This window comes from Mauremys reevesii, linkage group 12 (assembly GCF_016161935.1).
Source record: "Mauremys reevesii isolate NIE-2019 linkage group 12, ASM1616193v1, whole genome shotgun sequence".
Classification (NCBI taxonomy): Eukaryota; Metazoa; Chordata; order Testudines; family Geoemydidae; genus Mauremys; species Mauremys reevesii.
In genome coordinates, this window is record NC_052634.1 from 36646123 (window position 1) to 36669540 (window position 23418).

Below are 23418 nucleotides of genomic sequence, written 5' to 3' on the forward strand. Positions count from 1 at the left end.
TAGGGACACCATTCTTACCCATCCTGGCTAATAGCCATTTATGGACTTAGCCACCATGAATTTATCCAGTCCCCTTTTAAACATTGTTATAGTCCTAGCCTTCACAACCTCCTCAGGTAAGGAGTTCCACAAGTTGACTGTGCGCTGCGTGAAGAAGAACTTCCTTTTATTTGTTTTAAACCTGCTGCCTATTAATTTCATTTGGTGACCCCTAGTTCTTGTATTATGGGAATAAGTAAATAACTTTTCCTTATCCACTTTCTCAACATCACTCATGATTTTATATACCTCTATCATGTCCCCCCTTAGTCTTCTCTTTTCCAAACTGAAGAGTCCTAGCCTCTTTAATCTTTCCTCATATGGGACCCTCTCTAAACCCCTAATCATTTTAGTTGCTCTCTTCTGAACCTTTTCTAGTGCTAGAATATCTTTTTGAGGTGAGGAGACCACATCTGTACACAGTATTCGAGATGTGGGCGTACCATGGATTTATATAAGGGCAATAATATATTCTCAGTCTTATTTTCTATCCCTTTTAATGATTCCTAACATCCTGTTTGCTTTTTGACCGCCTCTGCACACTGCGTGGACATCTTCAGAGAACTATCCACGATAACTCGAAGATCTTTTTCCTGACTTGTTGTAGCTAAATTAGCCCCCATCATGTTGTATGTATAGTTGGGGTTATTTTTCCCAATGTGCATTACTTTACATTTATCCACATTAAATTTCATTTGCCATTTTGTTGCCCAATCACTTAGTTTTGTGAGATCTTTTTGAAGTTCTTCACAATCTGCTTTGGTCTTAACTATCTTGAGCAGTTTAGTATCATCTGCAAACTTTGCCACCTCACTGTTTACCCCTTTCTCCAGATCATTTATGAATAAATTAAATAGGATTGGTCCTAGGACTGACCCTTGGGGAACACCACTAGTTACCCCTCTCCATTCTGAGAATTTACCATTAATTCCTACCCTTTGTTCCCTGTCCTTTAACCAGGCTTGTATTAAACCCCCAAAGTTACAGCTTTTCTCTGACCTTGGCTTGGTAAATGCTGCCACCACCCAAATGCAAAAAAACCCCAAACCCTTGGACCCAGGAAGGAGCACTTGAGAATTCTTGCCTCTGGGGTAGCCTCAAGCCCTTTCACCTCCTCTCCGGGAAAGAGCTGAGAAAGAAAACAGAGGATATTAGCTGTGGCTACCAGCTAATCAAACCTCTTAGGACACCAAAAATCCAACCCTGTTCTTAAAAGAGGTAAATTTTATTAAAATTGAAAAGGAAAACAATAAATCTGGAACTTAGGCTTTTGCTAGATCTTGAAAGAAACAATTGTTGTAAGCACCCAAAATAGCTTTCTTGGGGGTTCAGCTTAAGCTTAGGCCTGGTCTACACTAAAAAGGGGGTTCGAATTAGGGTACACAAATTCAGCTACGGGAATAGCGTAGCTGAATTCGAAGTACCCTAATTCGAACTACTCACCCGTCCAGACGCGGCGGGGTCGAACTCCGCGGCTCCCCCGTCGACTCCACCACCGCCGTTTGCAGTGGTGGAGTACTGGAGTCGACCACGGCGCTTCCGGAGTTCGAAATATCGCGTCTAGATCAGACGCGATAGTTCGAACTCCGAGAAGTCGAACTCACCGCGTCGACCGGGAAGGTAAGTGTAAACGTACCCTTAGAAGCAAACAAAAGCATCTGGGATAGCACAGAGGAGCTCCAAAAGCCAAAATAAAAAATATAAACCTGATTGTGTTTGTCTAAACTTCCCTGTCCAAAACATTTCTTCTAGGGATGGAAGATGAATTTTCAAACCTGCTTCAAGCCACACACAGCATCGCTACTCTGTGTCGCCTTCTCCGGAGAACAACAGACAAAGGGAAAGTTACTGTCCCATTTAAAACAGTTCTAGTCTTTCCATTGGCTCTTTTGGTCAGGTGCCCACTCCTTTTCTTTTACCTATGGCCTTGTTAACCCTTTACAGGTAAAGCAAGCAGAGAAGTCACACTAACGAGGATTTTACGGCAATCTGGCTGGCTGGGTGTTTATAAAAGGGAGATCCCTCCCCTCCCCCTTCATTTATCACTGTATGGCTTGTGAGGTATCATTTTAAAAGACAATCTACTGAATATATGTTGGAAATATTTTGCTAGCTTGGCACCTGGTAGTGTGGGAAGCTAGAATGTTTAGGTTTCTAGGAGATAGTGTGGGAAACCTGGGATGTTTAGGTTTCTAGATTAGGTTAATTAAGTTGTGAGTTTTGTTATGAGAAGTTGGCCTTGGCTAGCTTCTCTCTAGCAGGCATAATAGGATAATAAATTTGAAGCTGTCTAGGATGATGTTACCCTATGAAGTTATAGCAGTGCTTGTGTGTATTTTGTTAACCAATTAGCAATTGCTTGCTTGCCTGCTTCAAAAGTATAAAGATGTATGCTGGAGAGAAATAAATGACTCTGTTACCAATCATACTGATTGTTGAGCTCTGTCCACGTCCGCCATGCAACGCAACAAATGGTGACCCCAACGTGATTCGAATCGAATGGTGATAGTGTCGGTGGCCTGACCCAGGCGGAGGAGCCGCGGCGGGAAGTGCTGGAGAAGGGCCGGCCCCCGGGCGTCCAAAGGAGAGGCGCATCTGAGCTCAGAGGTGAGCGGCTAACATGGGGACCGCTGCATCAGCGGAAGAAAAAACGGTGCATGAATATTTGATACGCATCGCGGAACGGCAGGGAGAAAAGCTCCCCTCTGACACGTTATCCCGCCTGCTACGGTGGGGACAGAAAAGGGGACTTTTCGTTAAGCCGAGTACAATTTTTGATAAAGCTGTTTGGGAGCAGCTAGGCTCCGAGCTTTGGAAGTCGGTGGCTCAGGGCGATAAGGAAGCCTTCTCCCTGAGCCCAGTGTGGGACAAAACGAAGAAGATAGTGGAGACTCTCGCGGCCGAGGCAGGAGTGCAGGCGGCTCTTTCTGAGATTTTCCACCCACCGCCCGAAGTGCCCTCTGTGTTGCCGGTTGGAGCCCGGGAGTTTTTCGGTGGCGAGCCCACGGTGATACCTTTGGCTTCCGACCCGGATGATTTTGCCCCTGCTATGGACCCACTACCCTCCAATGTGGCTCTTGGCCCCGACGAGATTGATCCTGCTACGGTTCCGCTACCCCCCGATACGCCCGAGCCTATGGACATAGCTTCGCCGTATGCACCCCCCCTAAAGCCATGCCGTGTTCACGGGGTCTGGGGGTGCCACGATTGCGGGGAAGCAGAGGGGGCTCGGCTGGACAATGCGCCATCAAAGACATATCCTGATTTGACTACGTTTAACCAATTTACTCAGCCTGATGCCTTTTATAAGGAGATGGAGCGCCAGGGTCAACAGCTCCAAGACATTTATAATAAGTTGGATCAAATGCAAGGTTTTCCACCTGGATCATCGCGTTCGCATCTTCACGAGTGTTTTCATCCGACTCGTCCTTCCGCCCCACCTGCCCCTGGGGACCCTTCAACTGGGGACCCTCCGGATCCGGTACAGCGCTGGCATGGGGTTTTAAAAGAAGCCATCCTTGAAGGTTTGACACCTGAGGCTTTTCCAGTGATTACGCCAGACCCTCAACAGCCAAACCGTCGGCAGTGGGTTCCTTTGGATTGGAAGTTGATTCGTGAGGCACAGAAATCGATTATGGCTTATGGACTAGATAATCCGTATGTACAGTCTATAATTGAACAGGTGTTTATTGGACAGGCAATGTGTCCATATGATGCGATTAAGCTAGCTGATATGCTTCTTACGCCTACCCAGAGACTTTTGTGGAAAGATGATTGGGCTAAAAGAATTGATTTGGCCCTTGTTCGCAATTTGGATTTACCGGACGGTGATGTTCGGCGTGTGGCTACTGTTGATATGCTTTTGGGGACCGGCCGCTTTGTTGAACCGCATTTGCAAGCCCGCCTTGACCCCCGAATCCTGCAGCAATCACAGGAACTGGCTTTAGCTGCCCTTAAAGCGGTGCCCCAGATGGGTAAGCCGGCCCCTCCCTATGCTAAAATTACACAAGGCCCGCTGGAACCTTATGCTACCTTTTTGGATCGCCTCCGAGAGGCTATTGATAGATCTCCTAATCTGACACCAGAGGCCAGAACCGCAGTTGGACTTGATCTGGCCACCCAGAATGCCAACCCCACTTGCCGCCGCATACTAGCCACCTTGCCAAGGACTGCGACCCTGATGGAAATGATTGAGGCGTGTAACAGGGCCGCTATGTTTGAAGAATCGGATAAAGCTACAATTCATGCTAAGGCACATGCCACTGCACTGGCCGTTGCATTACAACCGTTGGTCGGGCGCAAGCGAGGGGCCAGACGGCCTGCCCGGTCAAACGGCCTCTGTTTTGCTTGTGGAAAGCCCGGACATATTCGGCGGAACTGCCCTGTGCAACGTGGGCAGCGACCCCCTGATGTGTCGCCTAAAGCCACTACCGGCGTTTGTGCACGATGTCAAAGGTATGGCCATCGCGCCTTTGAGTGTTGGTCGCGCCGCAGCAAGGATGGAACACTGCTGCCGGAACGCGGACCGCAGAGCGCCTCGGAGGAGCGCGACGACACAAATGCCTCCAGCCACCAATCCGGCTGCCTGGAACGCCTCACCGGAGCAACCCGTGGCAGTGCCGGAGTGGATGTGGCCACAGCGACAGACACAGTCATAGAGGATGACAAAGTCCATGTTCTTCCTTCTAATACTGATGGCCCACTAGGATTTGGACTGAGTGCCCTTTTGATCGGCCGCTCGTCAACATCAAAACAAGGTATTTTTGTTTTGCCTGGCCTTATTGATGCTGATTATACGGGAAATATTGGGATAATGGTACGTGCCCTTTGTCCCCCTATAACCATCACTGCTGGCACGCGTTTGGCTCAATTGATACCTTTTAAGGGGTGTGTGCCCAGGACGACCCAGCTTGACCGCGGGTCTCGGGGGTTTGGATCTACTGGACCTCCCCAAATTGCCTTTGCCATGGAAGTCACTCCGCGTAAGCCCATTCGAACTGTTCGCCTCCAGGGCTCTGATGGGCGACAGATTGTTCATGATGCCCTCTTGGACACGGGGGCCGATGTGACTATAATTCCCTCTCGATTTTGGCCGGAGTCTTGGCCCTTGCGGAATGCCGCCACGCCTGTGAGCGGGATTGGCGGGACTCAGTTGACTCGCATTAGTGTGGATTTTATTACCATTGTTGATGTGGAAGATCCGGCCACGAGCGCGAAGGTTCGCCCTTATGTGATGCAGGCTCCGATCTGGTTACTAGGTCGAGATTGCTTAAGTCAGTGGGGCGTTGTGCTGCAGAATTCACCTTTTGCCTAGCGGCCATTGAGGGGCGACCGATCCTACAGCTGGAATGGACAACTACCACACCGGTCTGGGTCGCTCAGTGGCCGCTGCACAAAGACAAGCTCGCCCGAGTACATGAACTTGTGCAGGAACAACTGGCTAAGGGTCATCTTGAGCCTTCCCTTAGCCCCTGGAATACTCCTATCTTTACCATACCCAAAAAATCTGGGCGCTGGCGTTTGTTACAAGATCTACGTGCTGTTAATGCTGTCATGAAGGACATGGGCGCCCTCCAACCTGGGCTGCCCACACCTACTATGCTTCCGCATGGATGGCCCTTGCTTGTTATTGATCTCAAGGATTGCTTTTTTACCATTGCTTTGCATCCTGCGGACCGAGAGAAGTTTGCCTTTTCCGTGCCTTCTGTTAATAAGGCTGAACCTGTCAAGCGGTATCAATGGACTGTTCTGCCACAAGGTATGAAAAATTCTCCTACCATTTGTCAGTTGTATGTTGCTTGGGCTATAGCGCCCCTGCGAGCGGCACATCCTGACTGGATTATTTATCATTACATGGATGATCTTTTGTTTACCAGTGCCCACCTTGCAATGGAAGCAGCCATTGCTGAGATTGACTCTGTGTTACAAAAGGCTGGTTTGGTTATTGCCCCAGAAAAGATTCAACAGCAAGCCCCGTATCGGTATCTTGGTATGGAGATAACCGATTCGATTGTGCGGCCACAGAATTTAACCATTCAATTGGATATTCGGAATTTACATGATGTGCAACGTTTTGTGGGTGACCTGCAGTGGATTCGCGGTCTCTGTGGTATTACAAATGAGGATCTTGCACCCTTTCTTTCCTTGCTCAAGGGTGGTCGTGCCCCGGATGAGCCTCGCTCTCTTCAAGCTGAACATCATGTTGCCCTGCAAACCATTGCAAATAAGTTAGCCACGCGGTACTCTGGACGCATTTATCCGGATTTACCTGTTTTCTTGGCCATTTTGTCCACGGATGTTTCCCTGACGGCCCTGCTTTTTCAGTGGCATGAAGCCCTTTTAGATCCACTTGTGGGTATTGAGTGGGTCTTTCCGCCTTCGCATTATGCCACCACTGTAACCACGCGACTTGATGCAGTCGCCCATCTTATTCGAGTGGCCCGACAGCGTTTGTTAGCCATTGCGGGCATGGATCCGCACGTGATTTATTTGCCCTTTGATGATGCTACCGTGACTCAGTTGCTTGTTACTCACCTTTCCTTTGTACTTGCCACCATGGATTATGCCGGTCAGTTTAGCAGCCATTTTCCCCCACATCGGTTTTTTGCTACTATGCTGCCCTTGGAGAAAGCCCTGATGTTACGGTCCAGTCCTGTTGCTGGCCTCACCGTTTTTACTGACGCCAGCGGTAGTGCTCAGCGTGCGGGACTTCTTTGGTTTGCTGATAATCGCTGGCACCACGAATTTGTCCTTGCTGATGGCTCCTTGCAGGTTCTGGAGCTTCGTGCTATTGTTCGAACCTTTGAAAAGTGGCCCGATACTCCATTGAACATTGTTAGTGACTCCTTGTATGCTGTGGGTGTGCTTCGTCGTTTGGAACGATCCCTGTTGGGCCGAGTCACGAATTCCGTCTTGTGGACTGCTCTTTTTCAGCTGTGGCATTTGCTGAATGCTCGCCGGTGCCCTTATTTTGTTATGCATATTCGGAGCCATTCTGGACTGCAGGATGGTCTTGCCGAAGGCAATGCCCTGATTGATCATTTGGTTGGCGCTGCCCAAGTTCCAAATTCCTTTGCTCAGGCACGGGTCTCTCATGAATTTTTCCACCAGTCTGCTCGTGCTTTGGCACGCCAGTTTGCGATTTCTATCACTGATGCTCGTGCTATTGTGGCCTCCTGCCCTGATTGTCAACAACATGTGTTGCCCCTTGTTTCTGGTGTTAACCCCCGTGGCCTTTTGTCCCTTCAGATCTGGCAGTCTGATGTTACCACGTTTGCTGAGTTTGGCACCTTGCGCAATCTTCATGTTACCATTGATACTTTCTCTGGCTTTATTTGGGCAACAGCACTAACCTCTACCAGCTCCCGCGATGTGATTAAACATTGGCAAGCCTGTTTTGCTGTTATGGGGGTTCCTGCGCTCATTAAGACTGATAATGGCGGAGGCTATGTTTCGCATCGCACTGCCCAGTTTCTTTTACAATGGGGTGTGCAGCATTCTACCGGTGTTCCTGGCAATTCTACTGGACAAGCTATTATTGAGCGTGCCCATGCGTCCTTAAAGGCGCTTCTTTTGAGACAGAAGGGGGCATTCGAGGAAAGGGCAGACGCTTTGGACAAGACGCCTGCCGCTCGTTTGCTGAAAGCTCTTTATGTGCTCAATTGGCTACAGCTTGGGAAAGACAGCCAAGTACCCCCCGCGATTAAACATGTTGGTGGAATAACCGGGGACGAGCAGGGTACAAGCCCACGCCCCTCGGTCAAATGGTTCGATTATCAGCAGCAAGTTTGGAAAGGACCAGTTGACTTGCTAACGTGGGGGAGGGGTTATGCTTGTGTTTCCACTGACGCAGGTCCTAGGTGGATACCGGCGAAGTGGGTCCGACCTTGGCTGCATCCTCGGGCGCAACAACAGACAGATTCGGAAGAGCCACACGAGACGCGCCCAGACGCCGAGGAGCCAGAGCCCCTGGAGAATAATTGCTCGCTGGCCACGCCAGGATTTCTGCCTGCCTTTTTTGATTCTGTGTGATTGCATATTAATTGTTGTGTACCCTTTTGTTGCCCATAGGTTTGGAGACGTGCGCCCCGGGCAGTACAGCATGGCCCGTCTCTCACTGCGTCCCACAAGCCGCCGTGATCCTGGCCTGGGCTCCTATTCTGCTGGATGCGGAGAGTCAGCCTCACCCGGTTTTGCTCTGTTGCTTGTTTTGGCGCTCCTTGTGAGGGGAGGCGCCACGTATGATCTTATACCCCCAGTGAATGCCTGGCTGACTTTGGCGCAGAGCGCCATAAATACAACGGCCTTCTGCCTGCCCCATGTTCCTGCGGTGGGGGCCCTTATGGAAACCTGCTTTGTGGGTGTGTGTACTGAATTGGAGGTGTTGCAGCAGCACACTTGGTTGTCTCGTATCCCCAAGGATATACCTTATGCAGAGTTGTATGCCTTGGGCCCTGGAGCCGCTGTAGATAAGTTAGATGCCAGCATGTATTCGTTTCGTTTGGCTAATGTGACAGCTGCTATTACCTGTATGAATTTTGTTAATGCTAAGCATGTAGCTGTTAATCATGATAATGTGGAGCTTGTTTGTCGCCATAAGAGGGATGTATCCTTTGCCTATGGACACATGAAGTTACCCCTGGGGTGGTTTTTGTTGTGCGGCCGCACAGCCTTTACTTATGTTCCAGCTAATAGTTCAGGTGGCCCCTGTGCTATTGGCCGTGTGGCCCCTTTGTTGTTTCCCCATCCCAGTGTGAGAGGGCCTCGCCAACGGCGTGAGAGTATCCCCTTGAGCCCTACCTGTAAGGCAGATGTTACCTTGTTTTCAGAACAAGAGGCAGCAGCCCTTGCCTTTACCCTGGTGGGCATCCCTGGTTTGGTGGTGCATAATTACCATGCTGTTGCACACCTTGCCTGTACTGTGGCAAAGGCCTTGAATTTGACCTCCACTGTTCTTGCCTTGTTAACTCAAGAGATGGGAGAAGTTCGCCGAGGAGTGTTGCAAAATCGCTTAGCCATTGATTATTTGTTGCTGCGACATGGTCATCCCTGTTCTGATTTTGTGGGTATGTGCTGCTTTAATATTACAGATGCGAGTGCGGCTATTGAAAAAGATCTGGATCGTTTGCGCCATCTAGCGGAGGGCATTCGCCAGCACCAGGGTGATTTCTGGTTGTGGTCATGGCTGTCGTCGCTACGTGGCTGGGCTGCACATTTGTTACAAGGGTTAATGTTAGGCATGCTTTGTATTTTTGTTGCCTGCCTTTTATATTTTTGCTATGGGTGTGCCCGCCGCTGTTGCTGTGTGGCACGCACCTTGGCTGGACCCTCCTGGCCCCTTGGGCCACTTGCATTACCTGGAGGGAGAATGTGATAGGTGAGAGCAGGGCACTGCGGAAGATATTGTTACGGTTTAGTTAGACAGTTGGTGTTTTTAATTTGTGTTTTTAATTTGCCTTTTGCTTTGGCTTGTGTAGCTTGCAGTTTGATATTATGAGCTGGATTTGTTTTGCTAATTTTTTTTTGTTTTGATTTTGAGTTAAAGGGGGGAGGTGTTGGAAATATTTTGCTAGCTTGGCACCTGGTAGTGTGGGAAGCTAGGATGTTTAGGTTTCTAGGAGATAGTGTGGGAAACCTGGGATGTTTAGGTTTTTAGATTAGGTTAATTAAGTTGTGAGTTTTGTTATGAGAAGTTGGCCTTGGCTAGCTTCTCTCTAGCAGGCATAATAGGATAATAAATTTGAAGCTGTCTAGGATGATGTTACCCTATGAAGTTATAGCAGTGCTTGTGTGTATTTTGTTAACCAATTAGCAATTGCTTGCTTGCCTGCTTCAAAAGTATAAAGATGTATGCTGGAGAGAAATAAATGACTCTGTTACCAATCATACTGATTGTTGAGCTCTGTCCACGTCCGCCATGCAACGCAACAAATATACTCCTTAAAATGTGGGGCAACACTGTATGTAAAGTTATGAGATTTTACGGTATGATATTACTGAAAAAGTTGCAACCCTAACCCCAAGTTTGTCAGAGACAGCAAGGCAAACAGCTGGTCAAATAGCCATTCTCCAGGAGGGGGAAGGTGTGAAGAAGACATTTACATTCCATCACAGGGACCACTTGAAGCTCATATCTACGACAGCCTGTCACCATGACTCAGCTGAGAACTGGATTTGTTTCTAGTACAAAGGACTGAATTATAAAGAGAGGTGAGGAAAATGCATGAGTCTCTCTCTCTCTCTCCCCCCTTTCCCTCTGCTCATGACAACTCCTGAAGAACTGAATGTGGGCAGCAGGGGCAGGTTAGAGGGATTCCCGGCTGAAAGGAAAATCAGCCTGTCTCAGCAGATGGTGAGAGAAACATTTGTTTTAAATCATTTTAGCTGGTTAACTTAGACATTAGTTTGTGTTTTATCTTCTACTTCTTTCGTAAACAATTCTGACTTTTATGCCTCATTACTTGTAGTCACTGAAAATCTTTTTTTTCCCCTTCAGTAGTTAACAATCTAGGTTTATTGTTTTATCTAACCAGTGTGGTTGGATTAAAGTGTGTTGGAAACTCCATTTGGAATAACAAGGCTGGTGCATGTCATTTTCCATTGATGAAATAACAGATTTCATATGAGCTCCCACTGTTCAGTAGTGTGCTGGACAGGACAAGATGCACATTTCTGGGGGATGTCTGGGAGCAGAGAATTTTCTGGGGTTCTCTTGTGGGGTACTGTAATTCGGGAGTTGCTGACTAGCAGCACTCAAAACTGTGTAGCTGGGAGCGAGTTACACGCTGGAGACTGCGTGTTACCTGCCCAGGAGTGGCTGCTCTCACAGTAGAGCAGTGTAAAAGGCACCCCGGCCTGGGGAACTGAGGGGACACAGCTGTTCAACACTCCAGACTGTACTGTGCTTAATGTCACAGACACTCAATTTCAAAGTCTCCTAAAACACATAGAAAGTAAATCCATGTCCCAGAAATCGAAGTCTCCAGAGAGACGGCAAGTCTCCCTGGCTCTGCTTCTTGCTGACAGACAGGTCCAGAGACAAAGAGAGAGTCCTGGGGAAGCTGGAAACATAAGCGTGGGGCTCAGTGGAGAAAGGGGAGAGGAAGGGCAGGGATATTACTGAATGCAGGATCTCAGCACTACTAGATGTCAGGATAGCACATAGTGCAGCCCACTGGAAAACATAATCCCAAACATACATATAAAATGATGGGGTCTAAATTAGTTATTTCCATTGATTTATATAAGGGCAATAAGATATTCTCTGTATTATTGTCTATCCCTTTTTAAATAATTTCTGACATCCTGTTTGCTTTTTTGACTTCCACTGCACACTGCTGGATGTCTTCAGAGAACTATCCACAATGACAAAAAGATCTTTTTCCTGATCAGCTGTAGCTAAATTTGCCCCCATCATATTGTATGTATAGTTGGGGTCGTTTTTCCAATGTGCATTACTTTACATTTATCCACGTTAAATTTCATTTGCCATTATGTTGCCAAATCACTTAGGTTTGTGAGATCTTTTTGAAGTTCTTCACAGTCTGCTTTGGTCTTAACTATCTTGAGCAGTTTAGTAACATCTGCAAACTTTGCCACCTCACTGTTTACCCCTTTCTCCAGATCATTTATGAATAAGTTGAATAGGATTGGTCCTAGGACTGACCCTTGGGGAACACCACTAGTTACTCCTCTTCATTCTGAAAATTTACCATTTATTCCTACCCTTTGTTCCCTGTCTTTTAACTAGTTCTCAATCCATGAAAAGATCTTCCCTCTTATCCCATGATAACTTCATTTATGTAAGAGCCTTTGGTGAGAGACCTTGTCAAAGGCTTTCTGGAAATCTAAGTACACTATGTCCACTGCATCCCCCTTGTCCACATGTTTGTTGACACCTTCAAAGAACTCTAATAGACTAGTAAGGCACGATTTCCCTTTACAGAAACTATGTTGACTTTTGCCCAACAATTTTTGTTCTTCTATGTGCCTGACAATTTTATTCTTTACTATTGTTTCAACTAATTTGCCTGGCACAGACATTAGACTTACCGGTCTGTAATTGCCAGGATCGCCTCTAGAGCCCTTTTTAAATATTGGCGTTACATTAGCAATCTTCCAGTCATTGGGTACAGAAGCTGATTTAAAGGACAGGTTACAAACCATAGCTCATAGTTCCCCAATTTCACATTTGAGTTCCTTCAGAACTCATCGGTAAATACCATCTGGTTCCGGTGACTTGTTACAGTTAAATTTATTAATTAGTTCCAAAACCTCTAATGACACTTCAATCTGTGGCAATTCCTCAGATTTGTCACCCACAAAAGGTTTGGGAATCTCCCTAACATCCTCAGCCACGAAGACTGAAGCAAAGAATGCATTTAGTTTCTCCGCAATGACTTTATCGTCTTTAAGGACTCCTTTTGTACCTCAATCGTCCAGGGGCCCCACTGGTTGTTTAACAGCTTCCTGCTTTTGATGTAATTAAAAAACATTTTGTTATTACCTTCTGAGTTTTTGGCTAGCTGTTCCTCAAACTCCTTTTTGACTTTTATTACATTTTTACACTTAATTTGGCACTGTTTGTGCTCCCTTCTATATACACCTCACTAGGATTTCACTTCCGCTTTTTAAAAGATGCCTTTTTATCTCTCACTGCTTCTTTTACATGGTTAAGCCAAGCCACAGTGGCTCTTCTTAGTTCTTTTCCTGTGTTTTTTAATTTGGGGTATACATTTAAGTTGGGCCTCTAATATTGTGTCTTTGAAAAGCGTCCATGCAGCTTGCAGGGATTTCACTCTAGTCACTGTACCATTTAATTTCTGTTTAACTAACCCCCTCATTTTTGCATAGTTCTCCTTTCTGAAATTAAATGCCACAGTGTTAAGCTGTTCTTCCCACCATAGGAATGTTAAATGTTGTTATATTATGATCACTATTTCCAAGCGGTCCTGTTATAGTTACCACTTGGACAAGATCCTGCTCTCCATTCAGGACTAAATGGAGAGTTGCTTCTCCCCTTGCGGGTTCTTGTACCAGCTGCTCTAAGAAACAGTCATTTAAAGTATCGAGAAATTTTGTCTCTGCATTTTGTCCTGAAGTGACATGTACCCAGTCAATATGGGGATAATTGAAATCTCCCACTATTATGGAGTTCTTTATTTTGATAGCCTCTCTAATCTCCCTTCGCATTTCATCCTATCACTGTCTTTGACAGGTGGTCGATAATAGATCCCTACTGTTATATTCTTATTAGAGCTTGGAATTACTATCCATAGAGATTCTATGGAACATGCGGTTTCATTTAAGATTTTTACTTCATTTGAGTCTACATTTTCTTTAACATACAGTGCCACTCCCCTCCCCATCCCCCGTGTATGACCTGCTCTGACCTTCAGATGTATTTTGTACCCTGGAATGATTGTGTCCCATTGATTGTCCTCACTCCACCAGGTTTCTGTGATGCCTATTATGTCAATATCCTCTTTTAACATGAGGCACTCTAATTCACCCATCTTATTATTTACACTTCTAGCATTTGTGTACACACACTTTAAAAACTTGTCACTGTTTATTTGTCTGCCCTTTTCTGATGTGTCAGATTCTGTTGTGTGTGAATGCTTCTCGTCTGATCTGGCCCCTATTTTATCCTCTTCCAGCCTCTCTTCCTGACTAAAACTAGAAAAATCTCTATCACTACACTCTCCTCTAAGAGAAGTCTCTGTCCGATCCACGTGCTCCTCTGCAGCCATTGGCTTTCCCCCCATCTCCTAGTTTAAAAACTGCTCTGCAACCTTTTTAATGTTAAGTGCCAGCAGTCTGGATCCACTTTGGTTTAGGTGGAGCCCATCCTTCCTGTATAGGCTGCCCCATCCCCAAAGTTTCCCTAGTTCCTAATAAATCTAAACCCCATCTCTCTACACCATCATCTCATCCACGCATTGAGACTCCGAAGCTCTGCCTGCCTACCTGGCCCTGCGCGTGGAACTGGGAGCATTTCTGAGAATGCCACCGTAGAGGTCCTGGATTTCAGTCTCTTTCCTAGCAGATTAAATTTGGCCTCCAGGACGTCTCACCTACCCTTCCCTATGTCATTGGTATCTACATGTACCATGACCACTGGCTCCTCCCCAGCACTACACATAAATCGATCTAGATGCCTTGAGAAATCCACAACTTACGCACCAGGCAGGCAAGTCACCATACGGTTCTCCCGGTCATCACAAACCCAGATATCCTTGTTTCTAATGATCGAATCTCCCATTACTAACAGCTGCCTTTTCTTAATGACTGGAGTTCCCTCCCCCGGTGAGGTAACCTCAGTGCAAGAGGTTACCCCAACACTATCTGGAAGGAGGGTCCCAACTATGAGAAGCTTTCCTCTGCTCCGCTGACTGCTCTCATTCCCTGGGCCTTTCATCCTCCTCAACAGTGCGGGGGCTGTCTGACCGGAGTTGGGACAATTCTATAGTGTCCCGGAAAGCCTCATCAACATACTTCTCTGCCTCCCTTAGCTCCTCCAGTTCCAACACCCTGGCCTCCAAAGCCTCCACACGGTCTCTGAGGGCCAGGAGCTCCTTGCACCAAATACCCACATACATACATAACATAAGAACGGCCGTACCGGGTCAGATCCAAAGGTCCATCTAGCCCAGTATCCTGTCTACCGACAGTGGCCAATGCCAGGTGCCCCAGAGGGAGTGAACCTAACAGGCAATGATCAAGTGATCTCTCTCCTGCCATCCATCTCCATCCTCTGACAGACAGAGGCTAGGGACACCATTCCTTACCCATCCTGGCTAATAGCCATTGACGGACTTAACCAGCATGAATTTATCCAGTTCTCTTTTAAACGCTGTTATAGTCCTAGCCTTCACAACCTCCTCAGGTAAGGAGTTCCACAAGTTGACTGTGCGTTGCGTGAAGAAGAACTTCCTTTCATTTTCTTTAAATCTGCTGCCTATTAATTTCATCCGGTGACCCCTAGGAAGCTTCTGTTGATTATGCTGCACTTAACCCTCAGTTTTACTTGAGCAAACAGGAGATATCTGACACTGTGCGATACGGCTCCTGTGCTCTGTTCCCAAAGTGTTCTGCAGCAGGGGAGGGTCTCTGGTAGTGTGTGTCTCACTAGCATACTGGGGTGATGCTGAAACTGGGCAGAGTAGAGGTGGCATTGTGGGGCTGGCGTAAACCTTCTCTCTCCATTTCCCCTTCCAAGAACCGAGGGGACAGTAACCCTTACCCAGTGAGGTCACATTCTCATAGTTCTCCTGCATGACATCGCAGTAGAGGGCTCTCTGAGTGGGGTCCAGCAGAGCCCACTCTTCACTGGTGAAATACACAGCCACCTCCTCGAAGGTCACCGGCCCCTGAAAGAGCAAGAGTCCAACACTCAATACCTGCTGCCCCATTCACAGCCCCACTATTTGTGGGGAGAGGAGCCCATCAAAGGGAAGCCCTGGGTGGATTGCAGTCAACAAAGTCCCACCCCCACCCTGCTCAGAGCATCCAGGAAACATCAGAGTGAGGGGACAAAGAGAGCCCCTTATCTCTCCCAGCAGATCCAACACACACCGACTAGCCACAGACTGATAGAGGAGAGGGAGCCCTAGCAGGGACCAGGAGAGCTCCTGGTAGGAAGCCCAACACCCTCCTCATTGTGAGGAGCTTGATATGAAGGGAGGGGAATCTCCCCTAACCCTCACTGGTGGGTGTCCCCTTCATATCTCACAGCAGCCACTGGTTAGTCGGGTCAGGCTCCAGCACTATGAGTCTGGTCAGTTTTCCCAGCCCCATTCACGTGGGTTATTTTCTGCTCCACAAACTAGAGCATTTACACCTCCGAACCTCATGGGTCTGTTCCTAGAATCTAGGCCACTTATTAAACAACTCCCAGCAGGTCTGTCACACCCTGCCCTCCCTTTCTCCACCCTGTGCATTTCCTGCCCCGCGCCAACCTCCAAACCAGACTGTGCAAACCTTCCCATCTCCGGTGTATTTGCTGTCCCTCTCTCTCCTGTAGGAACCCACCAACCCCCCCCTCAAAAAAATAATCCCTACCTGAGCTGGCTCCACTGCAGCCATTTCTCTTCCCTGTGTCATGGGAGGATGGGATGAGCTGGAGAAAAACATGGACGTCATTCTGCAGCCCTGGCAGGGAGAGAAGGGCAGTTGTGAAATTAACTAAAGCCTGTTCTGAAACCTCCACATCACGATTCCCCCAGGCCCTTTCCCTCCAGACAGCCATCCTAGACTCTGCCATGCTGGGAACATGCTTGATCTCTTTATTACAGTGTAGACCTGGCTCCTCCTGTCAGGCTAAGCCCACAGAGACATTTTTAACCTCCCTTCTGCCTCCCCTCACCCCGTAACAAAGTCTCTGAACACAAGGCTGGAAAAGAGCAGAACCCAAGGAGTCACTGTGGGGATTCCTCGGACACTGACCCCACGGCAGTCACACCCCAGCAGGGGGAATATGGAGTCAGGAACTGGCTTTTCCTCTGTCTGATCCTTTTCTTGTTCACTGGAAAGTGGTTCTGCCCAGGGATGCTGCAATACATGTGTCTGGGTGGACTAGAGAGCTGGAAATCTCTCCCCCCTCATTTCTACCACTGCCCCTTTCAGTCTCTCCTTCCCCTGTCCTCTCTGCCTGCTCCTCTGGCTGGGACAGTCCCATTCCTGGGGGCTTTGCTCTCCCATGGCTGGATTTTCTCCTGGCAATTGCTAATGGGAGGAGAAATGACAAGGGGCTGTTTGTGCAGAGTCACTTTCTTGCCAGTCCCCAGCACTTTCTCTGAGGTCTTTCAATAACCCGGAGTCCGTAGCTCAGAATTTGTATTAACAGGGCCCAGGGCTGCCCTAGGGGGCTAGTACCAGCTGCAGAAAGTCATCCCCTGGGCCGGGCAGAGAAGAAGCTTTAATTAAGGTCACATCCCAGCACAGAACCCCCACTGGGGGAGCAGCAGCTGCTAAGCCTGGTCTCCCAGATCACAATGGAGGCTGCAGCGTCTGACCCAGGAAGCTGAACCCCAATATCCTGAGCAGAGAGGGACAGAGCGTTTGAGCAGCTTCCCTCCATTAGCTCTCTGGGGAGAACAACTAATGAGAGCCCCGCCTCACAGGGAGAACTGCTGATCTCATTTGCCTCACTGTCCATCCAGAGTCACTCCTTGTCTTTCCATGCAGTGACTCTGGATTAACAATGGTCTCAATTAAACCAGATTTCAGAAAGAAGGAGTCCAGAACGCTGTGGAAGAGACCATTGTGTGGCATTTCTAGCCCCCTTCCCACCTGCCTCACCCCCCCAGATCTATTATAAGGACTCAGGGCACAAATTTTCCCAATGGAACTGGAAGGTCCTGGAGTTTTCAAGATGTTTGATAAGTGGATAGAAAGTTATCATGGTGACTGGGCCTGGCTGGGGAATGCTGGGCAGTGCTTGGAGCCAGGATTCTGGCACAAGCTGATGAGATAGAAGGAGCATGGTTAGTAGCAGCCCCCAGAGCCTCCATCCAGGGCCCCCCAGACACCCCCAGTACCCAGAGCCCGCAGCCAGAGTCCCACCAGATATTCCCTGGGACCCAACCCCCAAAATCCCTGAACAGGGACTCCAGATACCCCTCAGCACCCCACTGGCCAGAGAACCCCCACCAGACCATCACTGGCAGGCTGGGAATCCTAAAGGTTCCCCCCACCAAGAGCCCTCAACAGCCAGGGACCACCCCCAGGGGACCCTCACTGGGAATTCATTCCTCACTGCCGGCCCAGGAGTCCCCTACTGCCTGCCCAGCACCCCACCGGTCCTCCCGCAGGACCCGCCAGGCCGCTCGCCTTGGACCCCCTGATGCGTTACAACGGGACCCTCCCTCTGCGTGCCTGGCAGCCCGACCTAGCGCCTGGCACTCCCCCACCCAGTTCTGTGCATGGGGCATGACTGAGCCCCTGGCACAGCACCAGGCTCCCTCTAACCCCCTGCCCTGCCTCCCCAAGAGACGCCCACCCTCACTGTTCTGCACCAACAAGTCCCCAGTGATACCCACCTCCAGGACCCACAGCCTCAGGGCTGGGCACATCAGAACCCCCCCCCCACCCTCCCGAACCCCCAGCCCAGTCACCCAGAGGCCTCCCCCTCCCACAACGCCCCTTCAGCTCCAGCTGCAATCTCCCCACACAGACACCCCATCCCCTACCCCAGCAAGTGTTACCTCACTGTGTCTGCTAAGTGGATAGAAAGTTATCACTGCCCCCTGCTGGCCAGTCACACGGGCAGAGGGATCCCTGGGCGGTGCTGCTTTAACAGGAGAATGGAAGGCCTGGAGGGCAAGAAAGGTCCATGCCCTGTCACTAGCTACATCTTCGCACTGCGGGAAGCAACCCCTCACAGAGGCCATTTGTCATGGGCTTTGGGATACTTCTGGACCCACGCTGCACTCAGAGTGACCTCCTCACCCAGTGCCAGCTGGAGAAAAGAAAAGGGTCCAGCCAACTCTCCTGTTACCAGCTGGGAACCACTGATCCCCCCAAACAGGGGGAGGCCTCTGGGTTTGATGGGTATTAAATACGTTTAGAGAGGAAAGTGGAAAATCAGAGGGATTTTATATCAGTTGTTGATATGAGATAAAATCTGAGTGTTTCACATCAATATCTGATAACTGAATAGAGAGAAAATGGGCAACATTTGCCAACATTTTATATCCATGTTCAGGAATCTGAGAAAAGGTGTAAATTTGAGATTTTCTTAGTATTTTATAATTAGAGAGACAGGGGAAAATCTCAGGCCATAGTCAATTAGAAATAGACAATTAGAGAAAAAGTGGAGCGTAGGATAATTTTTATCAATCTTTGAGATTTGCAGAGAATGTGTGTCAGAAACTAGGCAATTAATAACATGAGAGAGGGGAGGGATAGCTCAGTGGTTTGAGCACTGGTGTGCTAAACCTGGGGTTGTAAGTTCAATTCTTGAGGTGGCCACTTAGGGATCTGGGGCAAAAATTGGTCCTGCTGGGGGCAGAGCTGGCAGGCTCCCTGGATACAGGACGGGGGGAGTAGCAGGTGACTGGCAACTGAGGCCTAGGGGAAAATGTGTTGGTAGTTTGGGGTCAGTGGGTGGGATTGAGAAACCCTGATATTCTATGACCACCACCAAGATCTGAGGGGATTTTATATTACTGTTAAATAACTAGAGGGAAAAGGGGGACTGTTGGACTGGATTTTATATTACTATCCAATACATATACAGAAAGTGATGGCTCCCCCCACCATTCCCATGGGCAGCAGGGAGCCCTTTGAGGAGCTGCTTTAAGAGGGCAAAGGGGGGGGGGGGGAGGTGGCAGGTCCCTGGATGAGGGAAGGGGGCAGCAGTGGGGGATGGGCAGGTGAATGGAAATTGGTGTCTGGGAACAACTGTGTTGGTAGTTGGGGGCAGTAGCTGGGATTGGGAAACCGGGGTCCAGGCAGTCTCCATGGGGGACACATGCCCCTCCCTTCCCCAGCAGAGAACGGCATCTCCCACGCCCGGGGCAGCCCCGTGCTGGGGAACAACTCAGGGCAACAAGTTCCCACCCGAACAAGGACAAATCGCTGCAGGTAAAATGGGGGGGGACCCCCCCGCATCGGAGAGATTTTAAATTGACACTTGAGAAGTATGGGGAGACCAGGGCAATATCGGGGGAGATCAGAGAGCTGATCATCGGGGGGAATCTCCCTGGATTTTATAGCCACGTGAGATAACGAGAAAAGGGGAAAAACTTGACAGACTTTGTACGTGGGAGGACGTGGCACAAACAGGGAAGGGTTCAGTGAATTTACCCCCCCCCCCCCCGGGGAATTTCCTGGCTGCACAAAACAGTTCAAATTACCCGCCCCAATGACCCCCGCAACCCTGACTCCCCGCCCCCAACCAACCATCAATTCCCTGCTCAGCCCCGGCCCCTGGAACCAGCGCCCAGCGGAACGTTCCGGCTGATACGGGCGGGGGGAAGGGCAGCGGCTTCAGCAGCTGTTACTGAGCATGCGCAGTGCCCGGGAGTAGCGCAGTGCTACAGGGAGCGATTTAATACCCCGCCCCCCCATCCCAGCGGGGGGGGGATCCTGCTGCGGCTCCGAGGCTTCTCCCAGGATCCCCGGGGCAGAGTCACGTGCCCGCCCGCCCCCCCCCCGGGGTCTCTCACTCACCGGCTCACACGGAGGCGGCAGCAGCAGCTTTGTTCTCCCGCCCCCAGCGGGGCTCGCACGGAGCATGCGCAGTTCCAGCTACTGACCCCTCCCTTACCTGGGCTGGGGAGGGCGGACGCGCCCCCGGGGCAGGCTGGGAGATGTAGTTCCGGACTCTGCATAGAGCGGAAGTGACATCACCGAGGGAGGCGGAGCCGGAGCGCGAACGCGGGTAGGGAGCTGCGGTTCTGCCTGGCTCGTGCGGGGCCGTTGGAGCCTCTCCCGGGCCGGAGAAGGTTTGTGCCGCTGGGGCTCTGGGCATGCGCAGATCGCGGCGGGAGAGACCTTCATTAACCCCCCCGCGCCCGGCCTGGGCCCCGCCCCCGCCCCCGCTGCGGAGCTGCAGCCTCCAGCTGCCGGCGCGGGGGCGGGGCCGGGCGGGGACTCCGCCCCAGTGTCCGGGGGGGGACCCGGCATCTCGCAGCGCCGGGATCTGCTCCCTGGGGGGGGCCGCGCCCGCGGGGGGCTCGGAGCTGCTGCCCCCGCCAGAGCCCAGGTGAGACCGGGCGGGGGGGCTGGGAAAGGGGCGGGCGGGGGAAGTGTCGGTGCCGCCCGGACTTGGGGGGGGAGGAGCCGGTGACCCCCGAGTATTTACCGCTGTCCCCCCCCCGTGGGGACCCCCCGCCCCCTTTCTCCCTAGAGAGCCACGAGCAGCCCCCAGGGTGACCCCCCCTCCCCCCACCCCAGAGAAGTTCCCTGTCCCCCCCCCCGATTGTGCCCCATTTTCTCTCTCCTTCGCCAGTGTCCAGCTCCCCCTGGGGCTGGTGGGGCTCTGGGGGTGTCTGGGCCCCTGGCCAGGGGCTCTGGGGACTGGGGGCCAGGGAAGATCTGGCAGGACCCTGGCTGGGGCTGTGGGGGTGTCTGGGGCCCCGGCTGTGGGGTCTGGGCTCTGGGCACTGGGGGGTGTCTGGGGGCTGCTGCTAACCCTGATCCTGCTCCCGGACCAGTTTGTGCCACAATCCTGGCTCCAAGCGCGGCCAGGCAGCCCCCAGCCAGGCCCACTCACCCTGGTAACTTTCTATCCACTTACCAAACACTGTCAGGTGAAATCACAGATTTCTCTTTTCTCCCCTCTTGTAAACTGCAGGAACTTCTGGTCCCGCAGGGAATATTCATGCCCCCCACCCCAGTCCTTATACTAGATCCGGGGGGTGCGGCAGGTGGGAAGGGGGCTAGAAATGCCACACAATAGTCTCTTCCACACCGTTTTGGACTCCTTCTTCCTGAAATCTGGTTTCTTTGAGACCATTGTTAATCCAGAGTCACTGCATGGAAAGACAAGGAGTGACTCCGGATGGACAGTGAGGCAAATGAGATCAGCAATTCTCCCCGTGAGGAGGGGCTCTCATTAGCTGCTCTCCCCAGAGAGCTAAAGGAGGGAAGCTGCTCAAACGCTCTGTCCCTCTCTGCTCAGGACATTGGGGTTCAGCTTCCTGGGTCAGACTCCGCAGCCTCCATTGTGATCTGGGAGACCAGGGTTAGCAGCTGCTGCTCCCCCAGCAGGGCTCTGTGCTGGGAAGTGACCTTAATCTGAGCTGCTTCTCTGCCCGGCCCAGGGGATGACTTTCTCCAGCTTGTACTAGCACCTTGGGGCAGCCCTGGGCCCTGTTAATACAAATTCTACCACAGACTCCAGGTAACTGAAAGAAATGAAGGGAAAATGCTGGGGTCTGGCATTAAAATGACTCTACACAAAGACCCCCCTCATTTCTCGTCCCATTAGCAATTGCAGGAGCAAATCCAGCCATGGGAGAGCAAACTACCCAGGAATGGGACTTTCCTACCAGACGGGCAGGGAGAGGGGACAGGGAAAAGGAGAGAGAAGGGGAAAGAGAGAGAAAGGGGCCATGGGAGAGAAGGAGTTTTGAGAGAGATTTCCAGATCTCTTATCTGCCCAGGCAGGTGTATTACTGCACCCTGGGTGGAGTCACTTTCCTGTGGAAAAGATGAGGCTCAGACAGAGGAAAAGCCAGTTCCTGACTCCATATCCCTCCTGCTGGGGTGCGGCTGCCATGGGGTCAGTGTCCGAGGGAATCCCCCACAGTGACTCCTTGGGTTCTGCTCTTTTCTAGCCTTGTGTTCAGAGACTTTGTTACGGGATGGGGGGAGGGAGAAGGGAGGTTAAAAATGTCTGTGTGGGCTTAGCCTGGCAGGAGGGGCCAGGTCTGCACTGTAATAAAGAGATTGAGCATTTTCCAGCATGGCAGAATCTAGGATGTCTGTGTGCAGGGAAAGATCCTAGGGGAATTGTCCTGTGAAATTAACTAAAGCCTGTTCTGTAACCCCCACTACTGCCCTTCTCACCCTGCCAGGATGCAGAATGACGTCCATGTTTCGCTCCAGCTCATCCCATCCTTCCATGACACAGGGGAGAGAAATGGCTGCAGAGGAGCCTGTTCAGGTAGGGATTATCGGGGGGTTGCTGGTGGGTTCCTGCAGGGGGGAGAGGGACAGCAAATACACTGGAGATGGGCAGGTTTGCACAGTCTGGTTTGGAGGTTGGAGCAGGGCAGGAAATGCACAGGGTGGAGAAAGGGATGAGGACAGATTGTGACAAACCTGCTGGGAGTTGTTTAATAAGGAGCCTAGATTCTAGGAACAGACCCATAAGGTTTGGAGGTTGAAATGCCCTAATTTGTTAAACAGAAAATAATCCACCTACACGGAGCTAGGAAAACTGATCAGACTCCCAGTGCTGGAGCCTGACCTGACTGACCAGCGGCTGCTGCGAGATATGAAGGGGGCACCCATCAGTCAGGCTTAGGGGAGATTCCCCTCCATTCATATCCAGCTCCTCACAATGAGGAGGGTGTTGGGCTTCCTACCAGGGAGCTCTCCCTGGTCCCTGCTAGGGGCTCCATCTCCTGTATCGGTCTGTGGCTAGTAGGTGTGTGATGGATTTGCTGGGAGAGACAAGGGGCTCTCTTCACCCCCCTCACCCTGGTGTTTCCTGGATGCTCTGAGCAGGGTGGGGGTTGGACTCTGTTGACTGCAATCCACCCAGGGCTTCCCTTTGATGGGCTTCTCTGCCCCACAAATTGTGGGGCTGTGAATGGGGCAGCAGGTACTGAGTGTTGGACTCTTGCTCTTTCAGGGGCCGGTGACCTTCGAGGAGGTGGCTGTGTATTTCTCCAGGGAAGAGTGGGCTCTGCTGGACCCTGCTCA

At 50.5% G+C, this 23418-nt stretch overlaps 1 protein-coding gene across 1 annotated transcript in view; it reads right to left on the bottom strand.

Annotated features, from left to right (window-relative positions):
• Positions 1 to 23418, bottom strand: part of LOC120375400 (zinc finger protein 850-like) — a gene marked incomplete at both ends in the record, with an annotated part of 188503 nt that overhangs the window by 76241 nt on the left and 88844 nt on the right. The gene's annotated exons all lie outside the window — the stretch shown is intronic.